An 18,121-nucleotide genomic window follows, 5' to 3' on the forward strand; every position below is an offset into this window, starting at 1 on the left:
ATTAATTTCACAGTGGTTTAAAAAAAAGCTACAAGTACAAAACTGATTTATAAAAAAATAAAAAATAAAATACACATAGGATATTGCTTGTTCTGCAGCTTTAAGACACACAAATATGATAACATTAATAAAAAACAGTTCTATTATATACATCAGTGTATTTGGTACATTAATGCAGGTGTTATTCAAGCCAAATAGCAGATACAAATTCTAAACAATATTCCAGCAAGGATATAACCTGAATCTGTGCGCGTTCCACAGGTCCCCAACCTTGCTTCATTGTCACCACATACATTGATCAAGTTGTAACCTAGAGTACTGATTAATGACCTACAAAATGAGCGGGGGTCACTTAGCGTCCCATTCACTACAGCAAGAGTGGCCAATCGGAGTCCTCAAAGGCCACCAACAGGTCAGGTTTTCAAGATATCCCTGCTTCAGCACAAGTGGCTCAGCCAATGCCTGAGCCACCTGTGCAGAAGCAGGGATATCCTGAAAACCTGACCTGTTGGTGGCCTTGGCTACTTCTGCACCACAGTGTGTGCACGAGTTCCCCGAGATACTGCCTGCTGTATTACACCGTTTGTACCACACTTAAGCAAATATTTCTAATCCAGTCCTACATAAAATCAGGTGTCAAGAGTTACTAAACTCAAAAAAAGGTGTAGAACGAAAAGTTACCTTTCAAAATAAAGGAGCACAGATTTTACTTAGACACCTTTCTAAAATCTTTATACAACTTACCTTAAAAAGATTCAAAACCACCCTTTGTGACTTCTTTATGCCCTGTATAAAAATATATATTTTAAAATGCAATAGTATAAAATGTTTTGTAATTCAGTCCCTTACTGACCTCACTGCTTATCTGTTTGGCTAAAGAGGTCAACAATGACTAGATATGACACGTTGCATGTGGAAGTGGAGTTCTCCCAGTCTTATCCCAGAAACAATATATACTGTATACAGTGTATGCCGTATGGAGTCTGTCCTCGCATACTGACCTCGCCGATGTCCAGTCACTGTAAATACGGCTATGCGTATCTCAGGGGCAGTCATTAAACACGTCTCTCATGGTTACCTGGGCAACAAGGTTCCCCGTCACCTTCACAGGTTGTAGATGACCAAAGCATTGAACACCATCCAAATCCCACACTACCAGCATATTGTGACATATTCAACCCTCCCGTGACACGACTGAGGTTAAGACGCCACCTCTTGTCTGCCCTTCCTGGACAAGACAGACACAGTCACTCAATGGAAAGTGGAATGGGGTGAGTCAGTGTAAGGAATCGGGGAACACGTCCCTTGCGGCGTGTTCCCTCCTTACCTGGCAATAGTACCGCAGCTGCCGCCACTCCCCTCCCCTCTCCGCCCGTGCACGCACCCCCGCTCCAATTACAGAGCGTGCGCACCCGCTCCTCTTCTGCCTCGGTCACGGAGCTTGGCCCCGCCTTCTCTGATGCATCGAGCTTCCCTTACACGCGGTGTGCATGCCTGACACCGCGCAACCATCCCAAGCTGTGTGTCAAGCACTGATTTGCCCCATGTCTCCTGTGCACCTATTCCAGCCTCCGCTGGGGCCGCACCTCCGCTCCGCCCCTATTGGTTTCCTGTTACTATTTAGTTCTTGTTCCTGCCTCAGTCAGTGCTCAGCATAACCTCATGTAGCCTTGTTACTGTCCACAGTTGTGCCTTGCCTTGCAGTTTAACCTCTTGTGTACCGACCCGGCTTGTAAGTGAACCCCCTCTGGATACGGACCCCGGCTTATCCTTGACTATGGCAACTTCTCTTACCCTTGATCACGGCTATACGGAATTGGACCATTCTTCTATCTACACTCCCAGACCTCGGCTAACGGGCTTCTACTATTCTACCATCTCCAACCCCAGGATCCGGCGAGTATATCGATTAACCCTCTCTTTCCAACCCAGACCCGGCAACGCTAGACAATCTGCCTTCCAGGCATGCTCCCGCTGCTGTGGGTGAGTGGCCTTGTACCGTTCCACCTCAGTGCCTGGGGTCCTGTCTTGTTTCTGGGTAGCTCGAGCGTTACAGTCGGATACTAGCCAACGCCTGATTAATGATCCACCGGGCCGTCTTTCATGTTTGAAGCACTTGTCGATTGTGAACAGATGTTGCACAGGGAAGTCCGTGTGCAACCTACCCATAGACAGACGTTACAGCTCCCGCTAATGCAATGCGTACAAACAAAAAAGTGACGTATTGCGCGAGTCATGAAAATGACACTTGTGTTACCATTTGTTTCAATGAGTTACATTAAATATTGCGTAAAATATCACGCAAGCACAGATGCAATGTGTCCGGTTAACGAGAGAAATAACGTCTGGAAGTGGGGCCTGTGTGGGCACCCACTGCTGTAGCGTCGAGGTGCGAACTATGAACCCCACTGTTGAAAACTGGCAATCTCCAGTATATTGAAGCAGCAATACTACATTCCCCCATTTCTATTTTCTTATCTGTATATGTAAAGCATGTGACAATGTAGTATTCTATATTCTTACCTAAACTGGCAAACGTTTGGTGCTCCTGTTATAAAATAAGTTAAAATACTGACTGATGGATTCATTGAAACTGAAAGGTGGCCATTATGTTCGTTACACAGTCAGGGTAACTCAGCAGCTACAATGTATCCTTATATTACTGAGGTAACATTATCTATTGTTACAGATCACAGCTCAAACTGGGAAATTTGGCAACAAATGATCACAAACAGGAGGCTTGCACTGATGGGGGGGGGGTGGACTAAAATCTGCTATAGAAATCAAAGGATGCTTTAAAACTCATTAAAAATGGCATTAAGAGTTGAATAACAACAACAAAATTCAGTAAGTATCATCTATTATAGGCTAAAAGCAGTAAAATGTTGGGCATTATTGAAATCCCTGCTCTCTGGATAATGCCCGGAATTTTAACCAATCAGTAATGCCCGGAATTTTAACCAATCAGTAATGCCAGGAATTTTTGCTGCTTGCAATGTGTTTATTTCCAGCCAATCAGCTTTCAGAACAGCTCTGCGACAGGGCAGGGGATTGGTCAGAAGGCAGGAACAGCTCTGAGACAGGGCAGGGGATTGGCCAGGAAGTATCAGCCATGGGTTGACTCCTCCCTCTCCCATGAACAGCAGATTCAGTTGAGGGGGGGGGGGGGAGGAGGGGGGAGAGACTGCAAAGTAAGTGGCTGTCTGCAGTTTGTTTGTGGCTGCAGTTTCTGTCTGTCTAGTGTTTGTGTGTGCTGTTGTGTTGTATCTGGCAGCAGCAGCAGAGCTGCTGTGTGTGTGTGTAGAGCCTCAGTGTGTGTGTGTGTGTGTGCCAGTAGCAGTGTTTATCTGTGTAGCAGCAGCTGTGTGTTGTATGTGTGTGTGTGTAGCAGCAGCAGAGTTTGTGTGTAGCAGTAGTTTGTGTGTGTTGAGCTGCGTGTAGAAGTGTTGTGTATGTGTGTGTAGAGCTGCAGTGTGTGTGTGTCAGCGTCAACAGCAGTGTTTATCGGTGCAGCAGCAGTGTGTGTGTGTGTGTGTGTGGCAGTAGTAGCAGAGTTTGTGGAGCAGCAGTGTGTGTGTACACAGAGGGGGCGGCAGTGTGTGGATATAGATAGCTGCAGTGCAAGCGTGTATATAGAGGTGGTTGAATGTATTTACCATTTTATTATTAAAAAATTAATTTAATAAAAAACTTTATATAACTACAAAAGTGTCTATTATTTATGAAATAAGCCTACATTTAGCCTATAATAGTAATAATCCCCTCAGAACAGGGCATTACTGGCCAATAATGCCCTGGCTGGATTAAAGTCGCTCGGCTTCGCCTCGGGCCTTCAACTCTTTCAGCCAGGGCATTATTGGCCAGTAATGCCCTGTTCTTCTGGGATTATTACTTAAATACTACATAATTTATATAGTTACATAGTAGATGAAATTGAAAGACATATTTTCACCAAGTTCAACCTATGCTAAATTTAGATGACAGATACTTCTATATTTGTGCTTGCAGTATATTGATCCAGAGATTGGCAAATAACAATACCATTCCCCCATCCCCCATAAATATCTATATCTAATAAGGGGAAAGATAAATTCCTTCCTGACTCCGAATATTGGCAATCAGATTATTCCCTGGATCAACATCCTTCTCATGTTTACTTATTTGGTATATCCCCGTATACCTTTCCTTTCTAAAAAAAAAATTAAATTAAAAAAAAAAAGATGTCCAACCTGTTTTTTGAAGATATCTATTGTATCTGCCATCACAGCCTCCATGGGTAATGAATTCCACATTATAACTGCCTTTACTGTAAAGAAACTTTTCCTTTGTTGCTGGTGAAATCTCCTTTCCTCCAACCTTAAGGGATGACCCCGTGTCGTTTGTACTGCCCTTGAGATGAGTAGTTCATTTGAAAGTTCCTTGTATTGTCCACCAAATATACAACAGGAATTAAACTTGTCTCTCCTTTCCATCAGGTTTGGGACAGAATATGTATCTGCTCTTAATGTGGGTCTCTGTGCGCTGAAATAATTGCATGTCTCTAGTTCTAATTTTCTAGAGCGTCACTATTAGACACAGATGAAGTCAGTATATTAGACAATTTATTTTATCTGGCAATAAAATGCCATTTTTAGGTATTAAACATTAATGCAAACATTACTCTTTACGTAAAATATTGACAAGACATAGCAGTTAAGTTGCAGGTAAGACCTTGATTTTCATGTAATAGAAATACAGTGTAAGAACAGTGTATGACAATCTGACCTGATTAAGCCTCCGAAGTCACTCAAAACGACTCTCAAACACATTAGACCAGTGGTTCTCACTCTATTTTTGGTTAGGGCACCCTATAATAATATTAGAACTGTGAATTAAAGACGGCATGAACCAAAACAGTGTGTGTCCCGGGCAGTGGCGCTTACCATTTGGCAGTTCGGGCTTCTGCCTCCTGCAGCGTCAAATGACACTGCAACCTCACGCGACGAAGTGTTTCCAGGACAATGCAACACTTAGTATGAGCTCTTAATAAAACAAAAAGCAACGTATTGTGTTTCCAAGGGAATGTGTAACGCATGTTTGAGAGCGGCTGAGCCATATTTATGAAGCAGGTAAATAAGACTATCAGCAGCGCACAGCCAAGGGAGCCAGCAATGCGGATATATAAAAAAAAATACTTTATTGAAAGTTAAACGTCACCAAGAAGGTGTAAAAACCTCCTACATGTCTCACACCTTGCAGTGCTTTATCAAGGAGTGTTTTTACCAAGCTGTGTTACTCCACAAGACACTTTTTTGCTCTTGAATTTAACCCCTCTCGCTCCTTACAGCGTTGGGAGGTGCATGATGTCATAGCACAGAAACGTGTGCTAAATTAGTGTGGGAAAAGCGCCAATAACACCAAATATGCAATACAATGTTAATAATAAATGCCTGATAAGGCAAGTGAATAGTCCCATGTACTGAGCTCCAACGAGAGCTGCTAGAAAGTCCTGCTGGCTGACAACCAGTGGGAGTGACTAAAAAAAGCCAGACCTTATAGCACTTGGAGATAGAGAAGAAAAGTTCTGTATAAAGTTATTTTCCAATGTAGGAGTATTCAGATTGATTGCAGGAGGAGATGCGGGCTCCGGAGAGAAGGTAAGAGGCACATACAGGGGCCACGCACACTCTCCCCCAGGGGTCCCTGCTTCTGAACGGAACTCCCGCAGCGTTAATCCTACTGGACCAGCCACCAGTCTGTACGAGCTGCGCAGAGAGCAGATAACCGTTTCTCTCTGCGTCCTCGCGTCGCTCTTACAGCAGTTCTCGCGCTTCTTATGTTTTTTTTTATTGGACATCGGGCGTGAATTGTTTATGGTTTTTAGATTTGGATCCTCTGGTGCCGAGGAGGATGAAGGACTTCATCCCGGCAAGGGTGACATTTATTTATTTAGGGTGGCCATTGATGGTCATTGTGGGTTGATGTGCCCCATTGGGGGCATTGGCAGCTACAGTGACAATCAATGGATTAAATGACTCGTGTTCAAGTTTTTATTTTATTGTAATGTGTATTTTATTGTAATTTGTCATGTATATGGTTTTTATGCTTCTCAATGGGCAAAAGCGCTTAGCCAGGTTTATATAACAGGAATATTGCCCATTACTGTTGGGGGATAGCGGGTAGTTACCCCAGGGGTGGGTGGTTAGGCCTCCAAGAGGGGTGCTGGAGATCTTTAACCCCTTCATTACCTTAGCAATTAGCTACCTTAGCAATCTATTGTATCTGCCATCACAGTCTCCATGGGTAATGAATTCCACATTTTAACTGCCCTTACTGTAAATAACCATCTCCTTTCCTCCAACCTTATGGGATGACCCTGTGTCCTTTGTACTGCCCTTGGGATGAAGTTATTTTGAAAGTTCCCTATACTGTCCCCATATATATTTGTATATACAGCTAAACCCCGTTATAACGCGGTCCTCCCCGAGACCACCGCGTTACTAACGGGGTCGCGCTAATTAAAAAAAAAAAATGGCCGCCGCATCAGTGCATATTTACCCCGCGGTCCCGGCTTCCCCCTGTCACCGTGTGACAGGAGATGGGAGGGGGGGGATTCCCCTCCGGCTTCCGCTTCCCCTGTCACCGCGTGACAGGAGATGGGAGGGGGGATTCCCCTCCGGTCCGGCTCCCCCCCGCCGCAGCACAGGGCCCTCGCGCCGCAATACAGGGCCCCCTGGCCCTGCCGTAGCGCAGGGTCGTCCTGCCCCCCCCCATGCCCCCCCGCGCTGCACCGGGCCATCCCACCAGCCCCCGCAGCATCGGGGGCCCCCGCAGCCATCATCCCCCTCCACCACAGCACCACCCCCACCGGCACGCCCCCCCCCCCCTGCAGCCACATGCCTCACCAATCATCCCCAAGGTAAGGCTGATTTATGTATATGTGTAGGGTGTGTGTGTGTGTCAGTGTGTGTAGTGTGTGTCAGTGTGAGCAGTGTGTGTGCAGTGTGCAGTGTGCAGTGTGTGCAGTGTGAGCAATGAGCAGTGTGTCAGTGTGTCAGTGTGTGCAGTGTGAGCAATGAGCAGTGTGTCAGTGTGTGCAATGACCAGTGTGTGTGCAGTGTGCAGTGTGCGTCAGTGTGAGCAGTGTGAGCAATGAGCAGTGTGTCAGTGTGTGCAGTGTGAGCAATGAGCAGTGTGTCAGTGTGTGCAGTGTGAGCAATGAGCAGTGTGAGCAATGAGCAGTGTGTCAGTGTGTGCAGTGTGAGCAATGAGCAGTGTGTGTGCAGTGTGTCAGTGTGTGCAGTGTGAGCAATGAGCAGTGTGTGTGCAGTGTGCAGTGTGTGTGCAGTGTGTGTGCAGTGTGTCAGTGTGTGCAATGAGCAGTGTGTGTGTAGTGTGAGCAATGAGCAGTGTGTGTGCAGTGAGTGTGTGCAGTGTGTGCAGTGTGCAAAAAAAAACGGGAGCCACGGGAAAACCGCGTTATAACCGAATCGCGGTATAGAGAGGTGCGTTATAACGGGGTTTAGCTGTAGTTATCATATCCCCTCTTAGACGCCTCTTTTTTAATGTAAATAAATCTAATTTAGCTAGCCTCTCCTCATAAGTTATACAGTATTGTCCATCCACATTATTAATTTGGTGGCTCTTCTCTGCACTCTCTCTAGTCCATAATGTATTTTCTAAGGAGTGGTGCCCAAATGCATATCCTTACATTTATCTGTATTAAACCTCATCTGCCATTTACCAGCCCAAGTTTCCAGTCTCTCCAAGTCCTTCTGGAGAGAAATTACATCCTGCTCTGATTCTATTACCTTACACAATTTAGTATCATCAGCAAAGATGGAGACTTTGCTCTCGATCCCAACCTCAAGGTCATTAATAAACCAGTTAAAAATCAGGGGTCCCAGTAATGATCCCTGAGGTACTCTAATTACAACTTTATCCCAATCTGAAAAAGTTCCATTTATGGCAACTCTCTGTTGTCTGTCCTTCAACCAGTTTTCAATCTAGGTGCATAGGGAGTTTTAGTCTTGCACACAAGGTGTCCCATGATGTAGCAGTAATGTGCTTTGTGCTCATTTGCTGAAGGAGATCACACTCAGTGCTCCACACGCGCTCAAAATGGAACAGGAGACACCTCCCCTTCTGTTCACAGCATGATTGATCTCATGATCACAATGTGCCAGAGCAGGGCCGCAGACAGATTTCCTGGGGCCCAGGACTACAGTTCTGACCCCCTCCCCACCACACCAAATACATACAAAAAAACCCACCTACCCAATACATATTAAAACAAACAATACATATAACACACACAAACATTTATATAAAACAATACATATAAAACCCACCCAAATACATACGGGGGGGGGGGCCTGGCTGGCTGGTGCTGCAAATTTCCCCCGACTTCTAGCAAGGCCCTGCTGCCGGTCGTGGCCGGACCCCGGCTCTCAGCTGCCTGCAGGACCTTTCCTCTCTCTCTGTCCCATGCCGCCGAGCTTCCAAGCTTACTTCCGGCGCGCTGACGACAGAGCCCCGTCGCACGCTGGCAGTGGAAGCTCGGCGGCGTGGGACAGAGAGGAAAGGTCCTGCAGGCAGCTGAGAGCCGGGGTCCGGCCACGACCGGCAGCAGGGCCTGGTCAGAGGTTATGGGAAATTTGCAGCCTCAGCCGGGCCCCCTCCCAGCCAGCGAGCTCGGGACACCAGCCCCGGCTGTCCCCCCCTCTCGGCGGCCCTGTGCCAGAGGAGTATGCTGGAGCCTCGACCCCCTCCTACACTCAAAAGTGCATTGGCGGAAAGGCAAACACACATAGAATCTCAGAATTGGAAAAGGGCGCAAGCACTCTCAGGGCATGACAGAAATGCGGGTCCTGAGCGGGGCTGTGCCCTTATACATCAGGGAATCACAGATACGACATCTTGGGAAGTCTTCACTTGCAGCTGTATCCTCCTCAGGGTCGTATTTTATCTATTAGATCAGGGGTGGGCAACCTATTTTTCATTGTAGCCACAGGTGTGGCGAATTACAAGTGAAAATAGCCACACCATGTAAAAATTGAGGTATTATGTTGCGCATGCGAAAATTTTAAACACACACTGTTTGAACAAGTTTATAAATTATCAGGGCCGTTCTATAGTGTGTGCGCCCGAGCCTGTGCGAACGCGCGTGCACGTGTCGCATGCTTTTTGTGTGTATGCTGTGAGCGAGTAAGGCACTGTGTGTGTGTGTGTTATAAATAAGTTTGAAATAAAGAAATACTTTAATAATTTATTTATTAACATTGTACGTACACACACACACACACACACACACACATTTCAGCGGCGGTAGTGGCGCAAAATCTTTTTCCTCATCTTCCCTCCCCCCCATGTCGGTCGGTTCCACGCTCACTGCCGTGCGTGTGCGGCACCATTATAGAAAGGCTGACTAACCTCAGTCAACTATAAATGCCGCACGCGCACACGGCGCAGCAAGCGCATGCACTATAGAACAGCTCTCAGACCGCAACCCCCCTCATCCTCTCACCCCCCTCATCCTCTCACCCCCCTCCTCATCCTCCTCTCATGCCACCACCACTAGCCTCCTCATCAACATCATCTCCTCACCAGCATCTCATTTACCTCCCCGCCCTCATCACCATCTCATTTAACTCCCCCTCATCACCATCTCATTTATCCCCCCTCATCATCTGCCCCAGCATCCTTGATATCTCTCCCCCCGGCACCCTTGATCTCTCTCCCCCCCGGCACCCTTGATCTCTCTCCCCCCCGGCACCCTTGATCTCCCCCCAGCACCCTTTCAGCAGTCCCCCTCATCAACCACCCTCACCCTGCCCCCAATGCCTACCAGATCGCGGTGCAGTGGCAATGGGAAGCAGCAGCTGGTGGTGGTGGGTGGGCTGACAGGCGGCAGTGGTGGGTGGGCAGCGCATTATGCTGGAGTGGGCTAGTGGGGGGTGCGTGTCACGCTGGAGCGGACTGCGCGTCAAGCTGGAGCGAGCTTGGACGGGAGGGAGCACGCGCTGGAGCGGGTGGGGGGGTGCGTCACACCGCCAAGGAAGGGGAGAGAAGGGGGGGGGTGTTGAGGGGGTCGTCGCGGGCCGCACAGAGAGACCCGGCGGCTTTATTCGCCACAGTTTTATTGCAAATTCACCACAAGTGGCGAATGGCGATAGGGTTGCCCACCCTGGTATTAGATAGTATATTAAAAAACTTCAAATATTGGTTTGAAGTCACTTGCGCCAAAACTTTGTGTATTAATACACATGGAATCTCACCTCCTAAATGAAGCATTTCAATAGCCTGGACTCATGGCTACTGTCCTACACTCAGTCACTCCTACCAACCATTGTGGCCAAGCACTGCCATCAACTGCACTTATTCCCTCGCCTGCTGTCTCTGTAAATCTCCCAACATCTCTTAGATTGTAAGCTCTCCGGATCAGAAATTCCCTTTCCTATTGTCTTACTTTGTTTGCGCTTATTGGATTATATTATCCTGTACTGTATTGTCTCGTTTGTAAAGCGCTCAGTACATTGTGGGGGCTATATAAAGACACATACATACATACCACCTTGGGCCATTTGCAAATGACAGGATATTCTTCTGGCCCGGGTGGTGAGAAATGACAAACCTAAATTGAACAACAGATGATTAAGGCTTCAAGGATATTTGAACAGCGCAGAGAGAGGAGAGAGGTTCCTGGAGTCTCAATGTGTGTGTATTATAACTTTGGGCCACTAAAGAATTTTAAAGCAGTGAAAGCGTTAAAGGGGTAGTTCCCTTTGAATGTTTGTTTCTAGCTTTTCAAGATTTCTTCCCATACTCTCCTGTAATCTGCTTTGACATCTAGTTTTTTCCCCCCTGATTATTATTTTTTTAAACGTATTTTATTCCTAGCCCAAAACCTACATTAATATGGCGCTGAGCCGTGTCAACACTCAGCAGGCTCTGGGCCTTCTTAACTAAAAACTTAATTAAAAATTAATTTAAAATTAAATTAAAAATGAAGGGGGGGGGGGAGAAGTGTGGTCATCCGCGTTAAAGGATATCACATGGAACTCACTTCCAAAATAGATCAAATTAGGGGAACCGGATCCTTAAAAAAGGAGCAATCCTGATTAAATTATTCATATTAACATGCAACTTGACTGCTGTCTGGCACAACATATTTGTTCATTGTTTGCTAGTGATTTTTACCATGTTTAAATATCACTTCGGCTCTTTTCTACCAGTTACAATGTGGCATCTCCTCTTCTGTGCAGCGGCCCTGTGACTACACAATTATCCTGGGAGATAATTTGATACAAAATCTCATTCTATTCGTTTATTGTAACTACCAACTTGCTTTAAGTGCTAAAAATAGAAACTCATTAGGTGCCATTACCTTGAAGTCATGAAGGGGCCTTATTCATATTTACTGCGAGATGGAGATATCCTAGATACTTTATTTTAAAATAAATACATATTTATAAACCTATTATTATGATCTGTGCCGTCAAGAATATATATTATGGTTTTGCCAATTGGATTTTCTTCTACATTTATATTTTATTTTGAGACCATAAAAATATTTCCTCCATAGGAGTTGATGATGATACCGATACTAAATAATTATGTTTATATACGCTGTATATAAAGCGCTAAAGAAAAATGAAAAGAAACGGTGCGGGGAAATATACAGACTACGATTTCCTGTGTCCATCGCAAAAATGATGTTGGATAATGCATCTTTATTATGCCTTCGGAGGATTTTTGTATGGTAGTATTTTATTTTGCATAACAGAGGTCTAAAAGATCTTTCTTTAAAACACTGCGAACATCACCGTAACGCCCAGATCAACAGAGCTCAGTTAAGTGACTTGAAGCCGGCCCATGCGCTTAGGCAGGGGCCAGATGTGTCTCCCCCCTTTTAACTATATGTTGCAGTTAGGTAGGGTTTAATGGCTAGGAAGAACATGTGGGAGGATAGCCTACGGTCCGGTGGCTAGCAGGCAGGTCTAAGGGAGGTAGGGGAGGGGCCCCTTACCTTGTGGCCCCTCCGAAGTGTAACACCCTGACTCCCCTCTGTTTTGGCTTTGACACATGTGTTTACTTTTATATTCTGTTTAAATTTATAACATGTTACACAATCACATGGTTAATGAGCGTGTAAAAAAGACACGCGTCCATCAAGCTCAACCTATGCCAAATGTAGACGACAGATCCTTATCCTACATTTGTACGTGCAGTATATTGATCCAGAGGAAGGCAACCAAAAAAACTTCAGTGACACATCATCCAATGATGTCTCATAAGGGGGAAAATAAGTTCCTTCCTGACTCCAAGAATTGGCAATCAGATTACTCCCTGGATCAACAGTGTGTGTATAATATATATATATCTATACACACACACACACACACACACACACACACACACACACACTAAGTGGATGGTTGTCACAGATGTCGGCAGGGTTGGCTGCCAGGCTGGAAGCCCAGGAGTAAGGAGGTTGGTTAGGAAGTGTACACCCTCTGTGGGGCTGGCTGGGAATTCTGCCTTCTTGGACTGGTCACAAACCATGGCTATGCTATGTACTATGGTTGGGCAGGAGGGTTTTGGTTAAGGAATTGAATACTTTAAGGTGAACAGATTCAATAAAGCTGTGGCCTTGTTCATCCAAAACTAAAGCAAATGTCTGGTGCCGTTATTGGTTGAGGAAAGGTATTAACTCGCACCGTGACATTAACCGTAACATCCCATTAAGAGCCACACTGTACACGCACACGACAACAAGTCACGGTTTCTCCTTTAAGGCCTCGTCCCCACTGCAGCCTGAACAAGATACGGCCCTCTATGGGGCTGGCCCCAGCCACTGCCTGCGCGCGCCTGCAGAAAGCATGACGCGCGACCGCTTTTGCCAAAAGACAAGATTTTTGCCTTTTGCCGTGGGGCCCACGTCACAGCAGTGGTTCAGTCAATGAGGGCGAACCACCCGCGCAACGTCATGGCACGCCCCCACCATGCCTCCCCATCGCTCGCATGGAACGAGCGCCGCCAGGCACCCCGTCGAGCGCCAAAAGAGCAATGTGTTAACTAGAATGGCCATTAGTGATAATGACAAGCAAATGAGACGTTACCACAACATTGTATATCCACAGAGGTCCGTTAAGGCTAATGTAGGCACTTAACGTTACGTTAATTAGATCACACCTAAACTTGCCGTTACTCACACCATAACCCTTTTACAGGGTCTGGGTGGGTGTACCACCACAAATGGGTATGATTTAATTTACATAAAGAGTTATTTACCACTCTTTTTCTCAGCGTACCCTATTTTGGGGTCTGCATCGGAGTAATGAGAAGACACACTTGACGTTAGTGGTAGATGTCGCAACATTATGCTACGACAATATGACGTTAAGGCTGTCCTTACGAGATGTAAAACGCCCATCGTGTTCGCATATAATTGTTACGCGTAATCTCACGGAACATAACGTCAGTTCCGTTTTAGGTAAAGTTACGTTATGAGCCCTGATTTTACAGCGTTTAATGGATCTGGGCCCAACCAACTTTAAAAAGGATAAGCGCTATGAGTTAACTTTATCCAAAAAGGCCTGTGGTAAATACTATGTTGTCACGATGTGTTGGTTATCATCACACACACATTTTCAAGAAAATGAACGTTATGGCTTTGCCAACAAAATCACCCATGCACGAATGCATTAAGAGGAAGCCATAATCCACAGCTAAACTCATGTGCTTTGCAAATGCTGTTTGATTATGCTTCACCCACACAGGCAATGTGCAGCGTACTGGAGCCTGCTAAACAGAGCAGATGCTGTGGAATAAGACAGGCAGACACAAGCCTTCATCCATTATTTAGCACTGCAAAGCACAAGGCTCGGAGCGTTTCAACCTTCAGAAATGGCAACCAAAACAAGGGATCTGTGGGACAAATAACTCACCACACATGAGACTGTCTTTTTTACTTTATCACATACATTTGTTTCTATTTTGGGACCTTTTTTTCCCCCTCTTTGTGTTTGTGATGTTATTTTCCCTATAGCACCGCCAGTAGCATTATGTATTTGCTTTATTTCTGGTTTGCTTGGGTACCATGTATTTAGTGGGTTGATTGCGGTAGTGTGTGTGTGTGTGTGTATATATATATATATATATATATATATATATATATATATATATATATATATATATATATATATATATATATATATATATATATATATATATATATATATATGCACACACACACACGCATAATGTTATGATATTGATGTGTGTGTGTGTGTGTGTGTGTGTGTGTATACACACACACACACACATCAATATCATAACATTATGCATGTGTACATACCGTACCTTTTACCATGTGCATTTGTATAGCTTTCCCTTTTAAAGTATGCACATATTCAAAAATATATTTTGAGTATGATTTATAAATTCATACACATGTTTACATATATTATATAGTGTGTATACTATTACACATTTACATTCTAGGAATATGAAATATATATATATATATATATATATATATATATATATACACACATACATACACACAGACATAGTATACACAAATATACAGATCGCAGTTACTACACTGTTCAACACCCTTCACACTGACTGTAGACCTCTCATCTCCCTCTTGTAGTCCTACATCATTATACACCCTGGTAACAGCTGATCCACAACGAAACAAGCACTCCTGTCTCACCTGTTCCAGCTGTATCCGAATATCACTGCCGAGGGGAACCCGGATCCCTAAACCCACCCCAGCACTAATCCATCCTTTGCGTGTGTGTGATCTCAGCTCCTGCAGGGAAGGGGGTGGGTATGGAGCGGCTGATCACCTGCTCAGTGAGGCTACAATCCTATTCCCAGGGCTTCCCTGTGCTGTGAAAGCTGATGCTGCTCAGGGTGGAGCCATGTGGACGGATCCTGGAACATTTAAAGGGGCAGCATTGTGATTTGCTAAGGCTGCTGTAACAATGACCACTGGTGCCTTGGGCTTTTAACTCCTTGAGTGCTAGAGAGGTTGAACAATGAGTATCCAGCAGGAACTATTATTTGTGTGGATGGGGGGTGGTGGTGTGTTAAATATAGAGAGTCAGTAACATTGCTCCCATGTAAAAATGTATAAAACTCAGGGGGGCTACAGCCCCCCCCCCCCCCCTGGGTTTATACAATTTGACATTGTGGTAATTGATGGAGCAAGACTTACTGTCTTCGGTGCCGCTGCCACATGTGGGCCGTAGGATTAATGCTGCAGGGGGTCCCATTCAGAAGCATGGAATCCATCGCGGCAGACACTGTACCCGGCACCGCAGAATTGTGCTTGTTAACCCGCAGCGCCGGGTCTCGTACAGTATGTACAGCCCCATCCTCCCCCCAAAATTATTGCTGCTGGGGTCTCTCACCTGGACTGAGCCTCACTCACTCACAGCCACAGCCAGGATCCAACAAGCAGCGATGCTGGGTATCAGACCACCATCAGGCAGTGACTACCATTCATTTGAAGGTAGTGCCCGCTGCAACCTATGGCTGCTGATCCTACTAATTCCAGCCCCTGATGCTCAGGGATCGCTGCTCTAACCACGCTATCATTAACCAGCTGGAAAGAACTTACGAAATTAGCACCCAGGACAGTGGTCTGATATTCCTATGTTATACAAGCGCTGAGTACACTTTTGGCGCTATATAAACAAAGACATACAATACTACAACATGTTGCAAATCAATTTGGTAGCCCAGGGGTTAAAGTGTCAGCATACCATCCACCTGTACCTGTTTAGCATGCACTATACAGGTTTTGTGCACCTAATGAATAACAGCTGTATCTACTGTATTGCACTTTTGTGTAAGAGCTAAGACAACTAACCAATCGTTGAAGCCTGAAACCTTCAGCTAATTAGACCAGCTGGTGGATTGGCGACACACTACTGAAAAATCCAATGTCCAATTCTACCAGTGACGGCCACAAACTGCGAAGGTGACAGATCTTTTCCAAAGTTGAAACGTATTAAGAACGAGCTCCGCAGTTGCTGCTTCAACTATGATTGAACACTCTTTCCTTGATGACTATCGAAGATGATTATGTTATTTGTGACGTTGCAAACAAAATACAACAGAAAGAAGCACCTTTAGATAAATGAAATGTGTGTGTGTGTGTGTATATCTTTATTTACAAAGCGCCATCTATGTACATAGCTCCTCACCGCAGTAATACACGTGATAGAATAATATAACACATGATGGGGACAGCGCTTGAGACATAAAAGTAACATTAGGAAAAAGAAGTCCCTGCCCCGAAAAGCTTGCAATCTAATAGGTGCCCAGGAAGAACATACAGAGACTATAGTAAGGTGTTCTGCTAAGTGCGTCTGCATGGGTCAAGGTCGATGTATGAGGTGTGTAGTATCAGCCACGGTTTGTAGTAATATTTGCAGAATTTCAATAAAAGTTTTGAATGTTGTTCAATAAAACATAATGTATGTGTATTTAAATGTATCCTTTGTGGCTGGGCCCCCCAATTTACACTGAGCCCAGGGGCCCCCAAATTCTTAAAATTGGCTCTACCTTCTATAGAGTTTATAAAAATATCACTTGTGAGCACATTCACACGTCTCAGACAGGTCTGCAACTCTGCTGCCGCTGAGTGCGCTTGGTGCTTGACACGTTTACTTCAGTGAATATGACTCTGGACGGCCATGCTCACGTGGCACGTCCGCGCTTGGGGAGACAAAAAAATTGAATTTGAAGCGCGCTCAGCAGCAGTCAATGCACACACATTACACACAGAAATAGCCCTGATCCACGCACCCCAAGTCGTGCTTGCAAAATTATGCAGGACAGCATGCGCTCATGCTTGGAGAGTTGGTGACGTCATCGCTCTTAAGCATGAGCGTGCTCAGCGGCAGCGTGGCAGCAGCCTTAGCATCCAGTGCTTCCTCTGTGGCAAGGGATTCTGGGATATTACATGCAAATGAGCACACAGTAGGGATTATACAAACTTGGCAGTCCAGGTCTCCCACCAGGCTATGGGAACCCCGTGTGATCCTTGAAAAATGTAATGTATCTCATTGTGCCTACCCTTGTATACAGTACTTGAGAACTGCAGAAAACCTCAATGTTTCTTTCCAAGAAAATGTGCACTTATTGGAATTCAATGTAACTCTTGTTTTAATATTATTGGGACTGCAATGGTGTCTTAAATTGAGTTTTTCCATTGTAATGTCTGTTTTTTAACCCATAATATGTTCACGTATATTTTTGGGGGTTCATTGTACTGAGCTAGCTTTTCTAGTGGTCTACATTCCCACTTTTTTTTCCACCTTTTTGTCTTCTTTGTATATGTAAAGTGTGTGACAATGTGTAATTCTACATTATTACCTAAGCTGGCAATCGTTTGGGGCTCCTGTTATAAATCTGTAAAAATCCTGAGTGTGTGACTACCATAATGGCCGCCTTTCAGTTTCAATCAATCCTTCAGTCAGAGTAACTCAGCAGCTACAATATAAGGTAACATTATCTATTGTTACAGTTTACAGCTCAAACTGCTGGGAACATTGGCAACAAATTACCACAAACAGGAAAGTGTTGCAAAGATCTTGCACTGCTGGGGAGGTGGCCTAAACCCTGTTATAGAAATCAAAGGATGCTCAGTATATTAAAACTCATTAAACATAGAATTAAGTGTGCAATAAATATTAAACAAAACAGTCACTATCTAATACTGCAGAACTCATTTATTTATAACAAAAACATATAAGATTTCACCTTTTGCTGCTTTAACACAGGAGTTCCTGCCACCCAATTATTTAAAAAAAAAAATTTTAACACCCCCCCCCCCTTTTTTTTTTTAAACCAGGATAGGAACCATCATCTGTTGTTGGCTTCCTATTGGCCCACGTAACAATTAACCCCTTCAATGCCCCCCATGACGTACCCACCCCGTCATGGGGTCTCGCACTATTGGGACCCGATGACCTCATACTTACATCATGCGCTATTTGTGCGTGTTCTATGTCACAAGCGCTAACAAAAGCTGTGTGCATGTTCCCATGAGACTAACACTGGTATTCACCAAGCGCTCTAGGACATTTAGTCGCGGCCAACTCGCTGCCACTCATCTCTC

At 45.0% G+C, this 18,121-nt stretch overlaps 1 protein-coding gene across 1 annotated transcript in view; it reads right to left on the reverse strand.

The window, feature by feature from the left end:
• Positions 1–14,876, reverse strand: part of SLC7A4 (solute carrier family 7 member 4) — a 54,147-nt gene extending 39,271 nt beyond the window's left edge. The window contains exon 1 of the mRNA XM_075569021.1: positions 14,702–14,876. The gene's annotated coding sequence lies outside the window, so the exon portion shown is untranslated. The remainder of the gene's footprint in view (positions 1–14,701) is intronic.
• Between the last annotated feature and the right edge of the window lie 3,245 nt (positions 14,877–18,121).

This window comes from Ascaphus truei, chromosome 13 (genome assembly GCF_040206685.1).
Source record: "Ascaphus truei isolate aAscTru1 chromosome 13, aAscTru1.hap1, whole genome shotgun sequence".
NCBI lineage: Eukaryota > Metazoa > Chordata > Amphibia > Anura > Ascaphidae > Ascaphus > Ascaphus truei.